The 19822-nt window shown below is 39.1% G+C and overlaps 1 protein-coding gene and 1 long non-coding RNA gene across 2 annotated transcripts in view; both read left to right on the top strand.

Annotated features, from left to right (window-relative positions):
- Nucleotides 1-19822, top strand: part of fars2 (phenylalanyl-tRNA synthetase 2, mitochondrial) — a 151536-nt gene that overhangs the window by 8380 nt on the left and 123334 nt on the right. The gene's annotated exons all lie outside the window — the stretch shown is intronic.
- Nucleotides 131-17925, top strand: LOC309509627. The gene is made up of 2 exons (XR_014209949.1): nt 131-184; nt 17330-17925. It is a non-coding gene; the product is annotated as an uncharacterized lncRNA (long non-coding RNA).

Genomic DNA, 19822 nt, shown 5'->3' with positions numbered 1-19822 from the left:
GGTGATTATATAACCGTGAGACCGACGGTTATATTTGAACACCGTCATTGGAACTCTATAACCGCCAAAACCGTGTTATTAAAATATTTTTTACACACATTTTTTACCATAGAGAATGTTTATATACTAATTAAAAACAATTGTTAACAGTCTGTGTTATTAATGGTCTACGTCGTTTCCAACTGTTTTTGATTCTTTGCCAAGTAGGCTACCTCCTGACCGACTGCCAATCATTTGAGATAGAAATAAAAGCTATGACTATGATATACACTCACCTAAAGGATTATTAGGAACACCATACTAATACTGTGTTTGACCCCCTTTCGCCTTCAGAACTGGCTTAATTCTACGCGGCATTGATTCAACAAGGTGCTGAAAGCATTCTTTAGAAATGTTGGCCCATATTGATAGGATAGCATCTTGCAGTTGATGGAGATTTGTGGGATGCACATCCAGGGCACGAAGCTCCCGTTCCACCACATCCCAAAGATGCTCTATTGGGTTGAGATCTGGTGACTGTGGGGGCCATTTTAGTACAGTGAACTCATTGTCACGTTCAAGAAACCAATTTGAAATGATTCGAGCTTTGTGACATGGTGCATTATCCTGCTGGAAGTAGCCATCAGAGGATGGGTACATGGTGGTCATAAAGGGATGGACATGGTCAGAAACAATGCTCAGGTAGGCCGTGGCATTTAAACGATGCCCAATTGGCACTAAGGGGCCTAAAGTGTGCCAAGAAAACATCCCCCACACCATTACACCACCACCACCAGCCTGCACAGTGGTAACAAGGCATGATGGATCCATGTTCATTCTGACTCTACCATCTGAATGTCTCAACAGAAATCGAGACTCATCAGACCAGGCAACATTTTTCCAGTCTTCAACTGTCCAATTTTTGTGAGCTCGTGCAAATTGTAGCCTCTTTTTCCTATTTGTAGTGGAGATGAGTGGTACCTGGTGGGGTCTTCTGCTGTTGTAGCCCATCCGCCTCAAGGTTGTGCGTGTTGTGGCTTCACAAATGCTTTGCTGCATGCCTCGGTTGTAACGAGTGGTTATTTCAGTCAAAGTTGCTCTTCTATCAGCTTGAATCAGTCGGCCCATTCTCCTCTGACCTCTAGCATCAACAAGGCATTTTCGCCCACAGGACTGCCGCATACTGGATGTTTTTCCCTTTTCACACCATTCTTTGTAAACCCTAGAAATGGTTGTGCGTGAAAATCCCAGTAACTGAGCAGATTGTGAAATACTCAGACCGGCCCGTCTGGCACCAACAACCATGCCATGCTCAAAATTGCTTAAATCACCTTTCTTTCCCATTCTGACATTCAGTTTGGAGTTCAGGAGATTGTCTTGACCAGGACCACACCCCTAAATGCATTGAAGCAACTGCCATGTGATTGGTTGATTAGATAATTGCATTAATGAGAAATTGAACAGGTGTTCCTAATAATCCTTTAGGTGAGTGTAGTGATGTGCCATCATTATGAGATTTACTAAACAAATGAAAAACATTTGCAATAATAAACATTAGCAATAAACATTTGCAATAATAAACAACGTATCATTACCGATAACTGATCATGCAGTTTAATTACCCCTTGACTGGCCCCAAACATGTTTGATAAAAGAAACATATACAGTGTGTATATAGCCTATATGATGTGTATTACATTTTAGCTCAAAAACAATTGTAATAAAAGATAGGATCATAAGATGCGCAGCGCAATATATCGGGAGACATGGTTTTTACCACTTAATGAAGTTTTTCTTTGTAGAAAGCCTTTCTTTAAAGCGAATTTCGTTTTGTACAAATTGTACAAATTGTATCTTAATTTTAATAAATGTTTCATCAACCAATTGCATGTATTTAATAAATAAAAAGCAAATATAGCAGACAATATAATAACCGTGACATGGAGGCGCCGGTGCGCCGCGTTCACTTGCATTGCATTGTGAACTAGAGCGCATCTCATCGTAAATGAATGAAACTCAGCGTAGGCCTATGCCTCATACATAAGCATTAATTATCTTTACTGCATCCTTTCTAGAACAGACAAGGGCTTTCTTGCGGCTCGCATCAGCAGAGCATTGCATCGTCCACAGATCGCAAAACAATCAGCGGATGGCGGGCGGGTGCGGCTTTGAAATTTGGTCAAAAAACTTTGGTGCGGATGAAGAGTTTTGTGATGCGGTTGCGGATTAAGGTTAAGGATTTGTTGTGTGATTTATTTAAAACAAAGCACGTTCATTGCAACGTTTTTTTTGTTAAGGATTTTTTTACTGTGTGTGATTCATTTAATGGAAAGCACATTCACTGCTAGTTGTCTTGCTGTTAATTTTAAATAAACGTAGAGCAAGTAGCTAATCAGTGTCTGCTCGTTTATTCAAACTAAGTTGCCCTACTGCAGCGTCCCAAGCTCTGCCTCTGCATTTCACCGGCATCATGACAGTTTGATTATTAAGTACATTTGAGACTATAGACTATATAGATCTGACTATGTGAAACTGTACTTTGAATTAATCCCATTTCTTTGAAATCATAAGCATTTATTTAATGTGTCATATATTGGAAGAGAGGCTCTCGGGAGCATGTGTAAACACCACAGCCGGATTCTCCAGGTAAAAACGTCCCAAGTGTTTCACATCATACAGTCTTTTATTGTCTACAGGCTTTCATAGACTACCTCAGGCAAGGTCTTATTATTATTTTTTTTTAAGTTTTGCTACAAGCTGTTCACACATCAGCAATAAAAAAAGTGATTAAGACTAGACAATTCTTAAATATAGACCCTTTAAATATATATTTCTTTATTTTTTGTCTTACACATATGAAGAGAATATTTATTTTTCCCCCCTGAGTTGTCTATTCGCACTTGCATAAATTTCTCAAAATATCCTGTTCTTTTTGGCAATGCTAAATTCGAAGGTTCATGCATAATATAGTAATAAAGATGTCTAGAGCAGAAGAAAAGAATCACCGGGAAACAATAATGCCATCCTCAGGGACAGATAGAGAGCAGAACCATTAATACAGGACAGGAGAGGAGAATTTTCTCATTAAATGTATACATATCCTATAGGCTTCTGGAAACCATTTCAGTCATATGATATTATGCAAAGTCTTTTGGCATGACAGAAAAAAAAAAAAAAAAAAAAAATTCGGGTAAGTTGGGTAACGCTTTACAATAAGGTTTCATTCCTACAGTTATCATGAACCAACTATAACCCATACATCTAATGCATGTATTTTGATTTCTACATTTACTAATAAATATTTTAAATGAATCAAAAGTTATATCTGTTTGCACAAGTTAATGCACTTTGAACTAACATGTATTTTAATTAAGATGAATAAATGCTGAAAAAATAGTTCATGTTAGCTAATGCATTAACTAATGCTAACAAATGAGACCTTATTGTAAAGTGTTACCCAAAATTGTTTTGGTATTAATTCACTGCACCACACTAATTCATACACTGTTCTTTTTTACATTGAATGCCTGATTTGTCACACCATTTGTCAGCTTAAGGGTTCAGTCTACAATCGCACTGGCGATATTTTCTGTCCTGTTCGGATCGGTTAATTTTCTCCGCTCCCTGAGGACGACTTCTGTCTTTGGTCTGTCAGCATTAATGCTTTCTTTCAACTTTTATATTCTCTCTGCACTTGACATCTTTATAGTCCCTGAGCGAAGGAAAAGGTGCAATGAAAGAAAAAAAAGTTAGAAAGAAAAGCTAATGGGAGACACAGGGCTATACAATATTATGTTGCTATATATATTATATTGATACATAATTTTTTATATTCTATATATGTATTATGGACTTTAAAGGGATGGTTCAGAGTAAAATCAACCGAGGGTCCTTTGCACCATGACCTCGAGCCAAACCCCCCCCAGAAGCTTTTTTTCCCCTTGGTTGAACATTATTAAAGTTAGAGCTTATTTAGAGATATCAGCCGAATGGCTTAGTGCAGGCGCTAACGGATCCAAGGCTGTAACTCGTAAATTACCCCACTAATAATGCCCAGAATGGTACCAAACTTCTACAGTAGTACAAATAGGTTCTCTACTCATAAAACGAGGCATTGGAAAGTTTGTAAGTACATCAGGAGTTTATTTAAATAACACTTGCCTGACGGCTAATGCTACCGCTAACCTGGACGTCGACGTCACTTCTGTGATTTGGGAAAAGCCCGTAAAAGTCCTGGCAGAAAGAACTCCTGATGTACTTACAAACTTTCCAATGCCTCGTTTTATGAGTAGAGAACCTATTTGTACTATTGTAGAAGTTTGGTAGCATTCTGGGCATTATTAATGGGGTAATTTACGAGATACAGATACTTGGATCCGTTAGCGCCTGCACTAAGCCATTCGGCTGATATCTCTAAATAAGCTCTAACTTTAATAATGTTCAACCAAGGGGAAAAAGGCTTCTGGGGGGTGTTGGGCTCGAGGTCATGGTGCAAAGGACCCTAGGTTGATTTTACTCCGAACCATCCCTTTAATGTGTTTGCTCTGAAATGACAACTATATGAACTAGTACCTATTTTATCTGATACATTAAAACAAAATCTAGCTTGCCTAGAATGTTTTCTACACTATTGTTCACTAAATGAATAAGACAGAATGATATTTAATCAGTTTTAGGTAATACATATTGTAAATTATCATTGATATCCAATTACATCATCCTAATGCATAATATTTTTGTGTGATGACTCAAACTGTTTGTGGTAATGAATCATATTTCTCAGCATCAGCGTTTTTGCAACTCAGTTCGAAATCAGAGGCACTACTAAAATAGCTTAATCTGTGCACTCTTGAACGAGCCGTGACTCTCACTCGAAAGTCTGCTTCCTAAACAAAATGGTTCAGTTTCGTCGTCCTCGTTTGCTTTCATCAGTACATTCTAAAATATATATTTTTCCAAAAAGGGGGATTTTTGGTTGGTTCCATTTCTTTTTTATATATTTTTTGGTTCCACAAAGAACCTTTCAGGGATCAGCTAATAAAAGAACCAATTTTCCAACATTTTAACAATCTAAAGAGCCTTTTGATCAATGGAAAGATTCCATGGATGTTAAAGGTTCTTCATGGAACAATCGATGCCAATAAAGACCTTTATTTTTAAGAGTGTATTATTTTTGAATACTAAATTATTGTCGTTCTAGTATCCCATTTCCAGACATTCTTTATTGTTGGGCAACTCTATAGAGGATGCCTTTCCATGCAACTTTTAGGCAGGGTGTTTTCAAGACAGCATGAGCGTTTGTCTCCAGCTTTTCCTCCACCGTTGCCTAGTGAAGGAATTTCCCCATCATGCACTTTCACTGTTGAGCAATGGAGCTTGCATGAGTCGTCACTATCGCAGATCCTGCTGTGTCTGCACTGCATCAACTCGCCACCCACTCGCTTCTGTTAGTGACTGACTGAACCCAGAATGCACTTGAGTGCCAATGATTACTCAGCCTACATCAGTCAGCAAGCCACAAGCTGGCTATGACAAAGCTGCATGTAATGCCCGAGCGCTCAGATCACTAAACCCTGAAGTCTGCTGACTGAACTCCTGGTTCTGACGTCGACTCGGGCCACTGCCGACAGTCGTGTCTTGAGCGTGTGTGTGATTAAGTGAGTGAGGAAGAGGAGGACTGTTTCTTGTCCACTTCAGTGAAGCAGTCAGGCTTAAGTGCCTTTCATTGATTTCCAATGGGATGTTAGTTACGAGCACACATGATTTGTCCTGTGGTTGTTTGGGAAGATTAGGGCTTTCACGAGATTTAGGCTTGGCGATCTTTGTGAATCCAAGAGCCAGAGACCCCATTTACACCTTGTATTCGCATCAGTTTTGGTTTTAAACTGGATTCAAATCACTCAAACCTCATTCAGAGGTAGAAGGCGTGTGATCACATTTCATTTATTGCTAGACCGTCCTTAACAACATCAAATGACTCCCTATATCCAACTCAATCAACCATTGTGCTGTAACAAGGGTTTTACTCTTTGCTGGTTACTCATATAAGAATATGAAAATGAACACAAATTTATTCAAAGTTCAAAAGGCACAATAACAGAACTTTACCAGTTCGATTGATATCAATGACAAATAAGAGTTTCCAGGATAAAGAAAAGGAAATTTCAAGAAAAGTTGAAATTGAATGTCATATGGTGTAACCAAGTAAAAGTGAAAAAATATATTCTTTTTACAACCTTAACTTATATTGCCTTGTCATAAAAGTCTGTTATGTATTTTAAGTGACTTATTGACCATGATATACTGCAGGGTCCGCTATATGATATCATTTCCTGTATTGTTTTTGTTTCTGCCCATTCGTTTGGACCACATGACTTTAATTTGGCAGTCAAAAGATTTGATGCATTTTATTTGATAATTTTAATAATATTTTAAGAAAACTACTAAAAAAGGATTAATTTTTTTCTTCATTATGATATCAGGACGGTTGTACCACCCTGACATTTTTTATGAAAAAAAATTAAATGTATCTTAATTTTGTTAAATTAAAAACATGCTCATCATAATCTGTTTCCATTAACTAATTTTTATGCAAATTGTGGCATATTGCATAAAAAATGCTGGATGGAAAGAAACCCATACATTCTAAAAATTGTGCATTAAAAAAACGAATGCACTCAATTGAGCTGGATAATTTTTTTATCCAATAAAAAGACACGATGGCAACACATTTACCAAATAAATCCCTCGATGCAAACCAGCAGACCAATCGCATTGCACAGCGTCTCAAATGTCGGTTTGGTCATTTGGAAATCAAAATTATTTGGTATAATGATCTTCTAGCACAAGTAATTTATTATGATGGATGAAAAAAAAGAGCCACAGTGGCTTCCCCCCATTTCAGCAACTTCCATTTTCATTAAAGATATTTTGCACCAATTTCCCAGGAAGTGATGCTTTTAAACGAACAAGTGCTTTATTCGCAAATGTTTTATGAGATATTCCAAGTTAAATTCGCAACTTTGTTTGGAAACAGCTATTGGTGATGATGTGTGTATGCACTGAATGCAAACGTCATATACATGTTTTAATTGTATTTTGAATGTATTTTTAATTCAGCTCATAGATTCGGATTAAATTCGAATCATGTTGTTGACCCTGAATATCAACATGCAGCAGATCACGTACAGTACATAGGAAGTAACACACTGAAGTGATGCATGTAGTCATGATTTCCTCGAAATCCAGTCATAAGTGGTCACTGGAGATGCGTTTCACACACGTTAGTACCATATGTCAATGACGATCTGTCTCAGCGGACCATTTGTGATTGGATCACGCAAGATGGATGGTAATACGAGGTGTAAACAGGGCCTTAGATTTCCCGCTGTCAGTCACAGTTGAGTCGATATTACTAGAACAAGGGTTCCCGCTGATGCCAGTGCCCTGTGATTATTGTCCTTACTACATCCACTCTCAAGAGAGGTGAACGGCTGGTCATTACTCAGCGTGCAGCGTGGATTACGTGGGTTTGAACCCATTGATCTGTGTCTCCTCTGCAGTACCTGGAATAATTCAAACCGGGTAGAGGCTGTGACTGGATCCATAATACGCCTTCCATCGTGGCTTCTCGCTAAACAAGTTTTCTAGCTCTTTCTTCTGTTCTTTCTAGACCGGTAGGCCCGTGTGACATTTTGTCATACCGTGTTGAACATTTCATTGATTTCATTGTGGTGTTGATATTCACTATGCCACACTGAATTTCAGCTGACGAATCTCAAGGGACTCGCGCCAGACTTGAGAAATGCTGCAACGTCTAGAATTTCATTTATGCTAAGACCTGCTAAGACGTGCTTTTGCCAGGAGCATGACACAGGTCTGCTTTGAAACCTTGGTAAAGGAGAAAAACAATAAATTGACTTAGTAACCTGTATACTGTGGATGAATGGATGCCTTGGGAAAATGTACTTGCTGAAGGGGAAATTAGTGTTCAAAATGGATTTTTGTTTGTTCTCATTACTTAATTGCTTTTTCTGAAATCTGTCATGGTTCGACTTCATTCAAATTACTATTATTATTTCATATTTAGTTTTTCAAAAATATGATAAAGACACAATTGTAACTGGAGGGACAATCAAACTTGTTCATGGTGTACTATTAAGCTGCGCAGATTGAAATCGGGCGTTCAATTATATGGTACCAGTAATTCCTTAAAGTAATAGTCCACCCAATAATGAAAATAATGCTATAATTTACTTGCCCTTCAAGCCATCCTAAGTAACTTTCTTCTTTCAGCCAAACATATTATCCTGGCTCTTCCCACATTTAATAGCACCCGAGTTTTTGAAGCTTCAAAAAGCGCTTCCATCCATCATACAAATAATTCATACGACTCCAGTGGGGTGATAAATGCCTTCTGAAGCAAAGTGATGGGTTTTTGTGAGAAAAATATCAATATTTAAAACTTTATAAACTATAATCACTGGCTTCCAGCAACAGCTGTATGTGCATTCATTAGAGAGGTTTATGCGGAAGGGTGACCTCACTTTAAGATCGAATGCACAGACCGAATATACTGACACACATCCGGTTTCTTTCTCAACTATTCACATAACCGAGAGAATACTTGTCGAGATGGGTATTTTGACATAATTGTGTGTGTATGTGTCCATTCAAACGCAAGTAAACGTGAAAGAGGAATCAATTCGGTGACCAACCGCGGGGCCTGGTCCGTACATATCTACTGCGATCCTGTGCACCACTAATAATTAATGAACACGCTTATCATCATGATTGCTATCTTACCAGAGATGGAGACAGATCCTACTCCAGTAAGTAAATGTGTCCCTGTCCCCCAAAATGTTGGTACTGAAAAGCTTCCCTCCACGTTTTCTGCTCCGCATCTTTTATTTTAAAGGGGTGGTATAATGCCCTTTTCACAAGATGTAAAATAAGTCTCTGATGTGCCCAGAGTGTGTATGTGGAGTTTAAGCTCAAAATACCCCACATATATTTTTATATAGCATGTTAAATTGTCCATTTTTGAGAGTGAGCAAAAGCCATAGACAGTAAAAGAAATGGACATAGCGACCTCCATAGATTTCAATGGAGAACAGTGAAGCAAATTAGAAGCACTCACTTCCTGATGGCTGAGCGTACTGCGCTGACTCAAACTGAGCTTGACGACGTAGATGTGACGTGAGCAACCTGTCTGTCTTCTAGTAGCTGTGCCAAGAGAAATCTGAATTATTCCCTTCCGAATCTTGCAGAGACGGAGAGCATGAGTAGGAGGTGTCCATGAGCTAGGAGCAGGAGCAACTTTATGACTCTCTATGGGCTTCTCCCTTGACTTTATCGGACTTTATGCCAACACGTCCCCCCGATTGACTGCGAGCTTCTCCTCCTGTCTATACGGTAATTTCCAGAGAGTCGCGTGGTTATGACGCAATCGTTAGCCTATTTTTACAAAAACCGCTTCTACAGGGCCATAACGTAAGATACAAGGTAATGGAGCCTTTTATACATTGTCGTGTTTGTTTAGAAATAAACCATGGACAAATAGAGTCTTTAAATGCCTCAGATGTAAAGTTATTCGCTGTCAAAGTGACGCCAAAATGAATGGGAGTCAATGGAATGCTAACAGCAGGTGATGGCTTGTTAGCCAATGGCGGCCCTCGGGGGTGGTACGCTTTCTGGATGCTGGATTACCCCCCTGGCAAAAGCACACCGTTTTGTGTCTGTCGCTTTAAATGCAAATGAGCTGCTGCTCCCGGCACAGGGGGCGGAGCTTCAACAGCTTGCACTCACACAGACATGCACTGAAAGTTTCAAAAACATTTAGTCTTTTATGTTCAAACTGGATTCAGACAATGATGGTGAGACACAAGAAGAAGTGATAACATGTAAAATGCAACAGGATGTTTCTGAATGTTTAGTTGATGAATTTATGTAGCTTATGTGTAGTTATCTTCTATTCATTGATTAGCATTATTCTGTCTTGATGATCTATAAATCGTGGGTCTCTACCAGCCGTTTGTTGTAGTCCTTAAAAAGCGATTTCTTTAAAGGCAAATATCTCCCTTTGCTTTAAACTTTGAGCGTCGTAACTTTGCAGATGTTGTTTATGCTCAAACAGCAACATTGCACATTAACTAAAGTTAGAAAAGTGAAATCATAATTAGGGGTGCACCGAAATTTCGGCCGCCGAAAATGTTCGGCTGAAAATGGCATTATCGATTTCGGGCCGAAAAAAAAAAAAATGCCGAAAACGTAAACCGAATGTCACCCGCCCCTCCCATCCGTGCGCAAGCGCTTAAGCCGCTTGTCCACCAGCGTCCGATCAATTTTTGTTCCGACGCCTGTGACGTTTTCGCTGCTTTTCGCGCTGGGAAAAATGTACTTTAAATATGAAACCATAGCAACGCCCATACACAAATTCTCGCCGCCGAGTTTCCATTGGCTGCTGCCCCGCGTTTTGACGCTCTCATTTGCATAAAGTATCCACCGAAATTTTTTTTGCAGCGACGCTGTTGACCAAATCGACGCGACACGACGCGACCCATCATGCTTTGCGGGGGCGTTTTTGCTGCCTGACGTAGTTCCATAGGAAATGAATGGGCTTTGGCGTCGCGTCAGAAATCGAGACGCTGGTGGACAAGCGGCTTTAGGTTTCACTCACGGTCGAGCTGTTATCACGCGTCTGCCTATCATAGATTAAGCATGTCAGAGAGGGCTGTCACTTATTGCACAATCGATCGGACCAACCAACACAAGTTTCGAAAACGAAAATAGGGAATCGATTTTAACGGCCTTCTCTCGGAGCGCGTCCAGCTCGTCACGATACGCCCGCAGCGAACGCTCGTCACACAGCAACTGCAGGTTCTGACACACACACACACACACACACACACACACACACACACACACACACACACACACACACACACACACACACACACACACACACACACAGCCTATTTCTGCATAATATAGTGCATAATATGTAGCCTTCAGTAATGTTTTTCATTGATGTTATGGCAGTCCACATTGCTGACTTGTGCGCGTCTCAAGCGCACTCTTTACGTTCGTCCTAATGCCTGTTTAGTTGTCCGTGGATTTGCCTATATTTGGCGTTGAAAATGGATCAACGATTCAATGAACACTTAAGTCTCAAAAATAGAACAGGATTTTCTTCACAAAAGTGACAGCCCTATACGAGAGGACACCAAAGTTGCAATATGTAACATTTGTTCTGCAAAAATCTCCAAAATTGTGGATTTTATTTTGCACAAAAAAAAAACAAAAAAAATTTATTTGATGGAACATAAAACTTGAAGAATAATATTATTTGGTATTATTATTTATATTTATTGTTAAAAATATTTTATGTTTTGTTATGTAACTGTTAATAAAAGTTTTATTATATTGTGATTTTTTATTTCAGATCCATTAAATTCAAGCAATTTATATATATATATATATATATATATATATATATATATATACGTTTTTAAAAGAAGCCGTTTTCGGCCAAGTGCATCCTAAATTTTCGGTTTCGGCCCAGCATTTTCATTTCGGTGCATCACTAATCATAATCAACCACCCCTTTATTTTTTTTATTTTTTTATATTCCCAAATTAGCATTCATGCCTGATGTCATTTGATCAAAGTACTGAGATCTGTTAGTCAAGAAGTAGAACAGCATGAAAATGAATGCTCGGGGCATTGTGGAAGTGATGTTGAAGCATTGTTTACAACAGACTCCAATTTTGCCACCATCAGGTTCTCTGCATTGAGACGGGCAGCAGTGCTGGCCACCTTGATCAGTTTATTCAAGTGTTTTCAATCCCCTGAACTGTTGTCGCTCACACAGCAGAGGAAAGCATGCTTAGGAAAGTACACTGACCATCACAGTGTGGTCAAATAGGTCAAATTGAAAGTAAAGCCCTACTTGGAAGCTGTTTTCCAACTTTGTTGTTCCTAAAATAGCTGTTGCTGTTGAAGCCATGACCTAGCGGTCCGTGCACATACTTCAGTAAATTGAGCTGTGGTCCTCAAACTTGTTGTTTTAACCCAATCTTTTTCTGAAGAGGTTTTCAGCTCAACAATTCTCCTGTGTGATGGGTGTATGCTATCCGCAACAGGACTCCTAACAGTGTGTTTCACAGTCCAACATGATCCACTCAGCTTGTTCAATGAGAAATGTTGTTATTAGTCTGGCCTCAGTCTTTTAGCACAAATTAAACTAGTCTATCTTCACTCTCGGGCCCCAGGCGGTGCATCAGTCAGACAAGGAGCTTCTGCATTTAAAACCATTACTGCCATGAACATGTAATAGAGTAAATGGATGATCGTCCTGAAAGAACCTGGCAGTTTTTCAGCATGATGGCCTCTCGGCATTTGTCAAGGGAAGTGAACGTATTTTCAGCAGATACTGTGGGGGAAAAAAATGTGTGAATTTATAAATGTAACACATTTTGAGAGAAATGTAGCAAGTCATCAGAAACAGAAGTGTGTATGCAGTGTATATTGTTAAATACATTTTCTTAAAACACACCAAAAACCAGGTCTGGATAATTTTTTGTTGAACTAGTTGGTGTTTTAAGTGAGTTAAACTCCCCTAAATTGGTTAATTTAAGAAAATGTCAATTGGAAAAAATACCTATGGCAGTTGGGCCACAAACTTAAAAAGTGGGACTAAAAAGTATATACATTAATCAATTGTTATCAATATATTAAAATAATAAAATATAATATGATAAAGATAATAAATAATGACATTAAAACAATAGAAATATTTAGTTTGTTCCTCAATAACTTGTTTTCAATTGAGGAACATTGACACTTCTGAAGTCACAAAATGAATCCTGCTTAATTAATTTAATATCAATACTCCTAGTTTCTGTTAATAAGTAGCTTTGTCATAATGGCAGAAATACTGGAAATAGCTTAGGCTTCAAATATTGAGCTTACTCGACCTCGACCTGAATACATGATGTTGGAGTTTGTGTGTGCAAAAGTTGCTCCCAAGAGGTTAATTGTGTAGCCTGGAGCTTTAATCACTTTTTTGTTGTTGTTGGTTTAGCAAGGAGTTAGTAAATGCATTATTACCCCGTGCTGCTTTGAGAATGTCCTTCTGTTGGAGTTGTAGCATTTGTTTAGCTGTCATTGAGACAAATTAGCAGGTGTGATAATTGTTTTAAAGAATAAGAAAACCTGCTGAGAACAGCTAACAAACAAAACCATAGTCTCCTCATACTAATCTATTAGTAAGCTTATTAATGTGCAGATTTACCTCGGGTGTCTTCAAGCTGAAGTGTCTTACAACAGATTCCACTGTTTGATTATTTTGATTAAAAATAATCAAAGACCACCCCCCCCCCCCCAATATGAGGAGACGACAAGTCTTATACTAGGTTATTTTCCCTGAAAGTTAAAAAAAAATTTGACTGTTTTCGCCACGGAAAAATATTTGTAAGTTAATTGCGACTTTTTATCTCATTATACATCTCACAATTCTGAAAAAAATTTGTTTATGTATCGGAATTCAGATTTATTTATTTTTTCTTCTGTTTTTATGTCGCAATTGCCTTTTAATTATTTTTATTCCATAGTGGAAACAAGCTTCCATAGCATTGATTTTCTGGTTTGTGGAGAGTAAAAAAAAATCATTGTGTCCTTATCTTCATAGAGATCCTGTTGCCCATCTACTGTCTTTTTAAATTAAAAGTTGGCAAATAGGCCAAACATAAAATAAAGGAACTTGTTATTGCCAGCCATACCACACATCTCCTGGTGAGAAGCGTGCTAATAAATTGAGTGGATGTTATCGCAGTGGTCCGACTGTGGGGAGCGCTCCTCTCAGACTTACAGAGGCTTGTTGCTCTGTAGGACGCTCCCATCTGCTCCATATAGCTCTTCCTGGCCCTGCTGGTTCTCCTGCCACAGCCTGTGCCCATGAATAGTGCCCAACATAGACACCTCAGTGCCAGCTTGCCTTGTGATGTAACATGGGATGTGTCCCCTGCCAGCTCGCCATTCACTTCCTCTTACAATCGGTTCACACATGGTGCGGTTTCATTGCTTGAGTCATTGAGTGACATTTAGACGCTCGGCCGCTGTGGGCCTGCAATCCCCTTGATGTGGCGTGATTTCAAGTGATTATTTATACACTCGCTCTTTGTATGGGTCACATAAGGAAGATTTTATTTCTGAAAAAGGGTGTTTGTTTTTAAGGTGGCAAGATGTGGGCTGCAGCTCTGAGAAAGAATAGTGACAAAAATGAGTCTGAAAATGACTAAACGCTTCTTCGTTTGCATGAGTCATCGTTTGATCTCTTGATTTATAGACTGATCAAATGGATGAAGCCAAATTAGAGCTTAATCATCAATCTTTGGGAATCATATCAATGACACTGCCTAAACACAACTGTACTCTGTATCTCATGTAAATGGTGAGGAGACCTTAAAGGTCTTGAAAATAATTCTACAGTATGGCCTACTAGCACTTTATTATGCTTTTCTATGTACTTGTCTATGATAGGGCAAATGTAAGTTTTCCATCACAGTATGCTAGTTTTAAATGCCTTGTTCAAATCCTCTATTGTGAATTCTGTCACCTAAACAAACATTTAGCCATTTCTGTTGGGTAAAGAAGTACAAGCAATAACGCATCACATTATGGAAGTAAAATGGATTGTGAATCTCCTTTGCAGATTTGAATTCTTTGTAGCTTAAACATAAGGCTTTTTTGTTTTTCAGTCTACGGTTTAATCAAGTATGGAAGGGCTCATTTTTACAGCAAAAACAAGAGTGAAGGTGAGTGAGAGTTTGAATTTAAATTGATTAAGACCGGAATGAATAAACCAAAACAAGGTCTTCATCATTATAGATGGAGGCTGGTATCCTAACAAACAGGGTCACTTGTAGGGCCTGTTGATGCAGTGTGCATGCAGGACAACATTATGAACTAAGATGAATTATCAGAAGGGCATTGTCATTGTGTATCTGACTTTGGAAGTTTCCAGACTGAACAGAATAGAGAGGGACTTGCATGATAGATGTGCAGGCAGGCTGTTCCCAAACGATGAGGGATACAAGTCTCAAGACGATGCAACTCTAAAGGCTGGGAATCAGGCCAGACCACCCAATGGCCAATTGGGGCGCCTTATCCTTGGTGCATGGGGCTCTTGGTAGTCCCGGCGGCTACAGCCGGCTGACTTCACATCATCTAGACAGTCTTTGGGCAAGCTGGGGCTTTCCAGGCTCTGAGGAAGTCAGGTCAAGTTTGTATCATGCTGGCATCCCTCTCAAGGGTTCTCAGCTGAAAGCTTTGAGCTTAATGCAATGTTGCATAAAGATGGATGCTGCCAACAGAAATTAAGAGACTATAGCTCAGTTCCAAAAACCTGAGGTACCGTTTACTGCCTACATAGGCCGCATTGCAATAGAGATAGGCTAGAACCCGACCCCATAAGTGACTGATTTCGAACCGTCTACATATGCATCAACTCTGGAAACCAGCCTTGATTTCAAAAGAATTTAGCATTAGCATGTTGCTAAGCAAACAATTTGATACTCCCAATAAGCATTACAAATATCACAAATAGCCATCTTCACATGAATCGCACTGGAAACCCGGGCCAAAGACCTTAGAAATACAAAGACGGTGCACAAGAATGGGAGAAAGTGCAATGCTGAATATTTCGGTTTAAAAGCCAATCACCTATTGGTAAAGTCATGATGTGTTTAGTGTTCTGAGACGCACGCTTATGACTGCACATGCACATTGGCTGGTCTAGCCCTGTTTTTGTTTTTGTTTTTTTGTTTTACATGATTTGAGCTTTTAGAAGGCACATTTCTGTGACAGTTGTTGTAAGATTTCATTGTTGATTTCAAAATTAAATTTATTGTAAGCATGGTGAACAGCTTTGTAATTTGATGTTTCCCATTCAAAGAGATTGGAGCTGTACTTTGGAGCTGAACCGGGAGACATTTCAAAGATGGCCGCCGAGTGAAATGTCTTGCCTGAAAGGGTCTTTGGTCCGACTCACCATTGAATTCGCTACTGAAAAACACAGCTAAAACCAGCCTAAGCTTGTTGGCTGGTCTTAGCTGGTTTAGAAGGCTGATTTTAAAGGGGTTTGGCCAATTCTTTAGATGGTCAGGTTGGGAGACCAGCTGACCAACCTGCTAAAAGCAACTGAAAACCAGCTTGACCACTAGCTACATCATACAAATAGCCTTATTCACATGAATCACAGTGGAAACCCAACACACCATTGATTTCAATAGAATTTGAAGAGAACATGTTGCTAAGCTAACAATGTGATGCTCTAAAAGCATACCATTGCATACAAGTATCCCTCTTCTTGTGAATTGCACTGGAAACCTGATTTAATTGCAAAAGAATTTGAAGTTAACATTTTCCTAAGCTAACAAGGGGATATTCTGCAAAATAATATTCCTAAAATGCCTTAAAATGCTGCCTAGGTAGGCATCTCACTAGGTTTTGGACAATAGTTTATGTCAGATGTAATTTATGAGCTCAGTATATTATAGTCAGTTTATAAATAATGAATGTTTTTTTATTTTTTTTATATATTTAGAGATGGTGTTCATTTTCTTTCTCCTCAGCCTCTACATTCTCCAATCACACGCTTCCGTGAGCATATACCTGTTTTCTGCCAGCGTGACCCCACCCACACACTTCCCCAACCACACACCAAGCTCCCAAACTCCCATGTGCTTCTATTTTTGTGGGGCTTTACCATTCAAGACAGTTTCCTTCCGGAACTCAGCAAGCGAGGGTCGGTCCTTTTTAAGCAGAAGTTTACTTTAACTTCGGTTGTTTATTTTATGTCTTAAACACCTGTGGAATCTGTAATGGGCACATTTTAAGTACTGTGTCCCTCTCGTCTTGGCTGTGTTGACTTTGAATTCACACTTAAAATGTGGAGAAAACCTTTTTCCGAGCCCTCAGGACTGTTACACCACAGTGTCTTTGATCTTCGCTCAAGGAGAGATGACTGAGCTAGCATCTCAGCGGAATCCCGACAAAGACGGTCCTTTTGACTGTTTCTCAAATGAGTTCTAGACAGCGATGGAAAGAGACATAAAGGGAGGAAGGCATTCCCCAGAAACGGCCTTCTAAATTCAGCCTCGAGAGACTCAGAGTGGATTAATGTAGTGTGTCAACACTTTGTTGCAAGCTCAGGGATTTCAGTTCAGTTCAGCCTGTTGCTTCAGTGTGAAACCTATTGTTTCCATTGGTGATTGTTACTATTAGGTGATTATAAGTCACTATTAGGAATGCACCAATCATGATTTTTCATGGCCGATTCCAATTGCAGATTTTTTTTACAACCAAGTGGGCCAGTTCTGGTAGCCTGACTACGTCAGACTTCCTACTTCCGCTAATTTCATTTCGCTCCTGTAGTCAGTCTGAGATAGCAGCCTATCTTTCAGTTTTCCACCGGCCTGAAAACAGCCGGGCCAATCAACGAACAGAGGGCGGGCTGAGAGCAGTGACGTAGACGCTGATTGTACCGTGGATGCGTAGATTTACTTCACATAATCTCCAAAAGTCATTCACAGTCATGTTCACTCCGGTATTTCACTCGATGGTTTAGTTTTTGCATCATACATGCGTTTACAGTGGAAGTTAGATGCGGCTGAGCATGCGCATAACACACGCCATAACCAAACGTTATGTGATTGGCTTACGGGTAACCAATGATTTTAAACTTCAGACAAGCGCCCCCCCGCGAGAGAGAAAACACTTCTCTATTATGCTATTCCAGACTCTGTATACGAAGCAAAGTGAAGTAGCAGAGTCTGGTATTACCAGGCTACAGTTCTGGTACCGGTTGCCGATGTTTTTTTCTTTGTTTGATCTAATTTGATGTTTATTTGCTCTATTACAGACCAAACTGGCCGTAAACAGAAAATATCTGTAGCCATTTTGAAATTAGAGGCAACCACTGCATTTTAATTATGATCCAAACAAAGATGCTACACACATGCAACATGAGCAGTTGTATTTGATTGATTGATTTAAAGCAAAAATAAAATGGTTTGACTTTAGCTTTGTGAAATTATGCTACATAAAACATACCTGCACAAAACAAAAACAGCAGATGGACTGAATGAAAATGCAAATTTACTCTCTGACAGTAGATGGCGCTTATGGAACAGCAGCGATATGGCGTTTCCTTGGCTACCGTTGTACACAAAGCAGCACTGCCCTTATAAACACTGCTTTAATAGAGTTCAACAGTTCCCGCCCCCTTTTTAAGCAGCGCTGGTATTATTTGTGTTTTTCCCATTCATTTAATTATTTGTTAAAAAGTTATTAGCCGTGAACCAAGCCAATCAGTGAATCATAATATTACAAGATTTGGTTTGAAGCAAAAAATTGCACAAAATGACACTAGCCTATATATATATATATATATATATATATATATATATATATATATATATATATATATATATATATATATATATATAAAAGATAAACAATGCAGGCTGACGGCTTCAACAGAAGCAAATACCATGGATTAACAACCTTGTAGCTCACAGTAGGCCTGTCTTTGAAGGTTTCCCTATGGAGAAATGGTTTTTACTTCCGGAACCCGACTGTTGAACTCTATAGGTATTATACGGAGGTAAGAGGAAAAGAAAATGCCATCAAAACTTTTTTGGAAGACAGTCAGTTCCCTTCAGAGAGACATTCATATAAACTCCCACCCACCCCTAATTCAATATTTATATTTTTCTTCCAATATTTTGAGCATGACAAACAGTGAGCTTGTGTTTGTGCGCTCCTCTCCTCTTTGCTTCCGTCTTCGTCGTGTCCCATCCCTGGCCTGTGTTGACGTCCTGTTTACCAACTTTGTAATATTTCTACACAAATGACATTTTGGGAAATGATTGCAATACAAGTCCTAAAAAAATATATATCTGCCCAAAAACTTTTGACTTTTGGAGCGGAAACCGTCCGGTTCCGATTGATGGCTGGTTGACCAGTGCATCTCTAGTCACCATGAAATCAAAATTGACAATGTTTGCTTTTATAGAATATTGAAGTATTTATTGTAAATTATTTATCAGTGCAATTTTATATATATATATATATATATATAATTATTATTATTATTATAATTTTTTTTTTTTATGCACTTCATAATCTTTAATCAAAATAACTTCCCCTCCCATCTTGCAGCGACATCTTTCTCTGATGACGTGTTAACTGGGGTAAGGGCGGGGCAACCTGTCACTCCCATGAGATTGACCAATAGTGAACCACTGTCATCTAACCATACAACCCATTCCCCATAGACAAAATCAAATCTCGCCTCTACATTTATTATTGCTCCAGAAGCCATTTCACTCAGATATACATCACAATAGGGAAGAAAAGACTATCGCAACTTCCGTTTCATGCCGACTTGAAAAAGAAACACAAAACACGTTGTCACCTTGACTTACCATGCAAGACCAACTCTATAAAGAATCCCAACCACCAAGAAAAGGACAAAGTCAAGCTACAAGTGTAAAGTGTCTAGTAAGCGGACTAGTGCATTCAGAGCTGTCGCGGCCGTCATTTTTGCCATTATTTTATCAGATGTGACAGTTCATAATGCAGAGCGCACAAACAGAATGCATCTGGGGAAGTGACGGGCTCAGAAGACTAGGTGGTTGGTTGAGGACGACACACACACACACACATAGGGCTCAGATGAATGGAGCGTGCAGGCTGAGATGGTCCGGAGGAGACGGCAGCTGCCACACATTTCCTGGCTGCTCATAAAAGTTTACCTTGTTTGCGCTTTTGCTGGCAC

The sequence above is a fragment of the Leuciscus leuciscus genome (assembly GCF_965113295.1).
Source record: "Leuciscus leuciscus genome assembly, chromosome: 11".
Taxonomy (NCBI): Eukaryota; Metazoa; Chordata; class Actinopteri; order Cypriniformes; family Leuciscidae; genus Leuciscus; species Leuciscus leuciscus.
Note: the sequence above shows the minus strand (reverse complement) of the source record. Positions and strands in the feature narration are given on the sequence as shown.